The sequence below is a fragment of the Gopherus flavomarginatus genome, chromosome 1 (assembly GCF_025201925.1).
Source record: "Gopherus flavomarginatus isolate rGopFla2 chromosome 1, rGopFla2.mat.asm, whole genome shotgun sequence".
In the NCBI taxonomy this organism is placed as follows: Eukaryota; Metazoa; Chordata; order Testudines; family Testudinidae; genus Gopherus; species Gopherus flavomarginatus.
Window position 1 is genome coordinate 98,857,748 of NC_066617.1, and position 6,142 is coordinate 98,863,889.

The 6,142-nt window shown below is 52.6% G+C and overlaps 1 protein-coding gene across 4 annotated transcripts in view; it reads right to left on the reverse strand.

The window, feature by feature from the left end:
• MGAT3 (beta-1,4-mannosyl-glycoprotein 4-beta-N-acetylglucosaminyltransferase) overlaps positions 1-4,960 on the reverse strand; it is a 34,727-nt gene extending 29,767 nt beyond the window's left edge. For 2 of the 4 annotated variants that reach the window (XR_007768454.1, XM_050917314.1), the window contains exons 1-2: positions 4,376-4,960; positions 1,367-3,126 (exon numbers count right to left, since the gene is read on the reverse strand). The gene's annotated coding sequence lies outside the window, so the exon portion shown is untranslated. The remainder of the gene's footprint in view (positions 1-1,366; positions 3,127-4,375) is intronic. The other 2 variants (XM_050917334.1, XM_050917324.1) reach the window with 2 other exon arrangements.
• Between the last annotated feature and the right edge of the window lie 1,182 nt (positions 4,961-6,142).

Consider the following 6,142-nt stretch of genomic DNA (forward strand, 5'->3'; position numbering starts at 1 on the left):
GCCTCTACACACTCTGCCAGTGCACCACAATCCTGGCCTGCAGCACCTCCTCCTACAGGCACTCTCATGCCGCTGTCAATGCACCACAACCCTAACCTGGAATGCTGCCCATGAGTCCAGTGTAACCCCTCCAGGCCATTCTGTCAGGGTTCCTCAGCACTGCCTGCTGGTCCCATCTGTGGGGGACTCCTTCCCCACCCCACACTGAATAGTTCTGTCAGTGCCACCAGCCTCCAAAGTGAATGCTGGATGGAAAACATTTATCACACACCTGCATAGCTAGCTGCATTGCACACACCCCCTCCCCCATATTCCCTGACTTCAGATTAACCCTCTCATTGCTAAATGTACCCTGCTGAGCCCCCAACCAGAGACTGCACCCTGTCAGCAGGATGAATAGCACCAGGGATGAGCTGAGGGGCTCGCCTATCCCCCACCTATATGCAGTGACCTCAGGAAGCTTGAAATGTAGACAGGCCCTTTGAGGCACCTGGACTAAGTCAGAGAAATTACCCACGTTCCTGGGCCAGTTGGTAATTCACTATCTTCCCCTCCCCTTCCTGCCCTGGAGTTAATGTCAGTTGTACCAGTCTTCTTCAGCACTACCTCCTCCTCCTCCTCCTCCAGCCACATCCCTTTCTGATTGGGTCACTGATTCCAACAAAGTACAAAGGGCTCATTTCAGAGCAAATAACCCCATCTCCAATCTAACCAGCCTTGGTGAATGCTGGCATGAGCTCCCTTGCCCTGCCCACCACCACCACACTCCCCTTCTCCTTCCCTCCCTCTGCTCTGATGGAGGAGAGAACACAGACATCATTTGAGGAGGGGAGGAAGGAAGGTGCATTTATCTTAAAGCTGCTATTCTCAGAAGAGCAAGAAATCCAGGCACAGAGTGTGGAGAAGGCAGCCTACCCCAGTGCAGAGTTTATTGCCTGGCTAACAAATTAATGCAGGAGTGGGGGAGAGAGAAAGAGAGAGTTGCATGTACCAGTGTGTGCTTCACACACTGCCTATGCACAACTACACTTTTATACACAATTGTGAACACATGCTGTATGCTAGGCCACATGGAGACACCACGTGGGTTGCAAACTTAAACCATACATACAAATGCATACCCTGAACATGAAAACACACAGTAACTGCATGCATTATTGGACACTCCCAGTCTTTGCCCAGACATACCTGCCCCAGGCACACAATACACACCCAGACATGCACAAAGGCCCAATGCATGCACCCACTACACAAACAGGCACAAGTGCTCACAAAGACACAATACCACACACGCACAATGAACACAAACCTCACATATACACTGTCCGCACAAGTGACCAGTCCAGTCACACTCATCCATGCACACCTGGCTAGTGATAGGTATCCACTGACTCTGCAGCCACAGGGAAGATTCAGTTCCACAGGAATCTTCAGCAGAACTGCCACAAAGTTGGTGTAGTTTTCACAGTCCTGTAGGCCTCTATTTCAAAACTCCTGGCAGACCCCGAATGACTGTGGGCCTGCCCTGAACACACACACACCCTGCTCTCCAGTTTAGACCAACTCTTCTTGACTGCATTGCTCAGGAAGTCACTTCATACAGCACAGGGAACTACTACTTCTTCCAACCTTACTGACATTTGCTGCAAGGAAGAGGCCGTGGCTCAGCTTTGAAACTGCAGTCAAAATGGCTCAATGTGCTCAGGACACCAGACTTGGGCAGGCTTCAAGAGCATCATGGACCAAAGGCACTCTGTGTCTCCAGACACACCAGAGGCATCAGCTAGGTCACCACATTAGGAGCTGGCCTTCAGGCATTTGCCTGCCCCCTCCCCCTGCCCCAGGTCAGGATCTCTCACCTCTATCGGTGATGGGCATTCTGTCTCCAGCAGGGTCTCTTGTACATCCAAAGGATTAACACCCAGCTATGCAGGTACAGCAGAGCATCCTTGTAGGAGGGAATCTCACACCTGCAGCTGATTTCCTGTCACTACTGCAAAACCATCTCAGGGTGGAGAGGCAGGACCAAAGATTGGAGCAGGAACTCTGTGATGCCCAGCCGTTAGACTCAAGGTTTCATTCCCTGTCTGCTGTTTATAAGGACAGGGATTACTTCAGTGCCTAAAGGATGTTTTGTAAGGATGTAAAGGAGGGGAAAATCAGGGGATCCCCAGAAACAGACCCAGAGGACTGCTTTTGTCCAATTCTGGTTTAAAAACCTGTCCCCACACTCACAATTTTCTGTTTCAGGAGTGGGGACTCCAGAGGTGTGCTCTTGAGTGAGGTTTCCATTGGCTTGAGCTCCCCTCACAGGATGTGGGTCTCAGCTGTCTTGAGCTCTGATTCTGGGTCCTAGGTTGCCTTGAGCTCTGCTCTTAGAAGCTGGTAGTGACTCAGGCTCCATCCACAGGGAATTACAAGTGATTTTTTCTTGGGGGATGGGAGAGGTGTTCAGAGTTGAACTGGTGTTTTGAGGGAGGGACCCAGATAACACGAACTCTTGGGGGAGGTGCAGGGGGAGAGTGGAAGTTCCAGCTAAGGTGACTTCAGCTCCATTCCTGAGGATGGGGGTTTGTGATGACTCAAGCTCTGCAGTCCAGGATGGAAGTCTGTGGTGACTGGAGATCTGCTTACAGGACTGGGCGGTTCCTGGTGATTCAAGCAGTGCTCCTAGCAGCAGTAGTGGTGGGCGTTTGGGGTGATCTGAATTCACGCTCTGGTGGTGGAGTTTGCTGATGACTGGAGAGCCATTCTCTGAAGGGGAGTCTCAGTGACCAAAGCTTTGCCCTTTTTGGGGTCAGTTTTCCTAACGACTCAAGCTCCACTCCCACGGGTGAGATCCTGGTAACCTGAATTCTGCTCTGGTAGATGTTGAAGGACTTTCTGGTGACTCAAGTTCTGCTCTCGAGCATTGTCACCAGAAACCCCTTGATAAATACATAGGCTGACAGAGCTCAGTACTGTCTCCATCCCTCCTGCTTTGCCTCTCTTTCTGTCTCTCTCTCATCTCTGTGAGCTGTCTCAGCAGGTCTGCAGCTGCAGCACACACTCTGTCCCCCATCACCTTTGTCAAGCTTGTGTGGAGAAACTGATCTCGCGATGGCAAAATTGCATGCACATACACTGCTTTAGAACAAATATAGAGTTATTTATAGCTAACAAATCCCCAGGCATTACCAGCAGCCCTATAGAATTGGGGAGGGACTCAGAGCCCACATCCCTTTGTGCTCAGCTCTTGATGGGGGATTATATCAATCTGACATGGGGACTGAGGGGAGATGTTTGATTATCTATTTTTTATATTCCTTCCCATCCCTCCCGCATATACTCCTTTTCCTCCTTATAGCATGCTGCAGGGCTGACACACATGCACAGTCAGTACCCTCCTGGCACAGAGAGCACGGGCAGCAGATGGGCCTCCTGCTGCAGTGCCTGGGCTGCAGGCTCCCCTCCTCACTTGGTGTGGCTGTGTTTTGTGGGGGTGGCAAAGAGATGGCTAAGGGAGTTGTGACATATTCTTCTGTCTCCCCAGCACTGATACTTTGTTGCGTGGGATGCTGGGCTTAGCGGGTGTTTGAAAGGGAAGCATCTCTCTTGCTGGCAGCCTATATAAGACATTATCACTGTACATTTTTGCAGACACAGGTTGCTTTGCTTTTATGGATGCTTGGGGGGACGGGGGCTGCAATTTCCTCCTTCCCCTTGCAGAAGCTACAGCTGTTCTTGGGGTAGGGGCTGTAGGACACACACATAAAGGGAAAGAAAATGAAAGACTAAAAGCGGAGCAAGAGGGATTGTAAAGCCCTCACCTCCACCCGGGGATAGGTAGTGAGGAGGGAGCAGGGATGCTGGAACTAGAAGCTGGCCCAGTTTGGCAGAGACTAGGCCAGTTGTAACCTCCCAGCCCCCATGTGAACAAACAACTTCCCAGCCCCTTTCCCCCTGCTCTAAATTGTTCATTTTTCAAGATCAGCCCTTAAAACTTTCCCCCCACCTCCTGCCAACACATACACACAAAGAGGGGGACGAGGATGGGAATGGGCAGATTGGGGGCAGGTGCCGGGGGCAGAGGGGGAGGTGATAGGGGAAGGGTGAGAGGAGAGGGAGCAGGGAAGAGGGTACAGGAGGGAAGAGATGACAGAAGGGGAACTGGGGGGGAGGTGGGATGGGGAAAGAGAGGGATGTAGGAGAAGGTGATAGGGCAGATGAGGAGAGGGAAAGAGGGAGGACGGATGCTGGGGGAAGGGGAGAGGAGAGGGCAGCTAGGAGGGGGGAGGATGGTGGGCATAGGAAGGAGAGGCGGTGGGATGCAGCGGGAGGCCGTGGGAGGTTAGGAGTGTTTTGGGGGGGAGTCGGGGGGGCGTCTCTCACTCACCCATCGCCCCCCTTTGCTGGCTCTCAGCAGCAGCGGCGGCGGCTCTTCTGCTTCCTGGGCCCCCGGCGGGGAGATGCTGGGCTCCTCGGCAGCCTCTCGCCCCATCCCTGGTTCCGGCAGCCGCCCCCCGGCATGGCTCAGCCCCGGCCTCCCTCCCTCCCTCGCTGCTCCGATCTCGGCGCCCCTGCAACCCGCCACCCCCAGCGGCAGCCGCAGCCGCTTCCCTACGCAGGGGGCAGCCCAGGAAGAGCAGGAGGACGCGCAGGGGGGGTGTGCGCGCTGGTTGGGGCGGGGTGAAGCTGAGCGGGGATGAGAGAGCAGAGGGAGCCAGCAGCGGCCAGCCAAGAAAATAAAATGAATAATAATAACACCCCCCCCCCGGCCCCTGAATCAGCCCTGCGGCCAAAGGGAGGGACCCGGACCCGAGCCCTAGCGCGCCGCAGAGATCAGCCTGGGGAGAGCGTCTCTCCTTCCCTCTGCTGGCAACATTTGGCAGGTCTGTGCGGTCTGCAGCAAGTCATTCAAAGTCGTGTGTGTCCCCATCAGCTCAGCACCCTGCCCACAGGGCTCCCGCTCCCCAAATCTAGCACCGAAACCATCATCCAACCCGCCTCCCCACTCCTCTTCAAAGAGAAGCCCCCCACCCCCAAAGGGTGTGAAGACCCGATCGTGGTGCTGGAATGAAGTCACCCAGGCACGATCATCACCAGCACACGCAGCCCTTGAGCTGGAGGGAGCTAGGGGGAGGGGCTGGAGATTAAAACTACAGGTAGTGGCCCCTCCTTGTGTGGATGGTTTGAACATAGCCCACCCCCAGCAATCGGAGAGAGCTTTGCGCTGTCTCTGCTCCCTTCTCTCTCTGCAATGGACGCGAATACAAAGGAATGCCTTGTGTTTGGAACTGAGGGGTGGGGGGAGAGAGGAAAGAGGAGGGAGGGGTGGAAGGAGGAGACTGATGGGTGGGCTTTGGGGAGTGCCTTAAATGAGCAGCCATTAGTACAAGCCGAAAGAATACACCAAGCACAACCCGCAAGAAAAGGGATTGGGGCGATGGTGGCAACAGCTGTCTCAGGGCACCTGCCTGCACCTGTAATATACTATAGGGAACCATCTGGTACTGACAGGGGGCGAGGAAGGAGTATGTAATGACCTAGTAGGGCTTCAGCATCTCTAAATGCAGGCAAATGCATTACTTGTTTTGCAGTAGGACCTACAAGGCCCAGGCAGGAATCAGGGTTGCACAGTGCTGGACATTATGCATATAAACAATGAAAAGAGATTCCTGTCCCCCAAAGAGTTGCTGACCTAAATAGAATTCATGAAACAGATTATGCCAATAATTTTCCATGCAGTATAATAAAACTCTCTGTTCTTAAGGCATCCTCCTTTCATAGGCCCATAATGAATTAGGTCTCTCCCCAGGCTTGTAAGGAGCTTATTATCATCACATTCTGTATTATTATTTCCATTTTACAGAGAGGTGAGATGAAACGCAGATACACTAACTGACTTGGCCCACTGTAAACAACAAGTTTATGACAAATTTAACATGCTTTGCTGACTTGCAGTCTTGTGACTTAAACACAAGATTCTGCTTCCTCTACTTTTTCTCCCTTGTCATGTGATGACTTTTTTTTTTGGCAACCACCCCCAAAAAAGCAGAAATGTAAGAATGTAATGTAATCATGCCTCTTGCAACTGAAAAATAGTTAAAGGTCAGATGAAAGTGAACTTGGGAGAAAACAAGGGCATATTCTTCCTCTATGG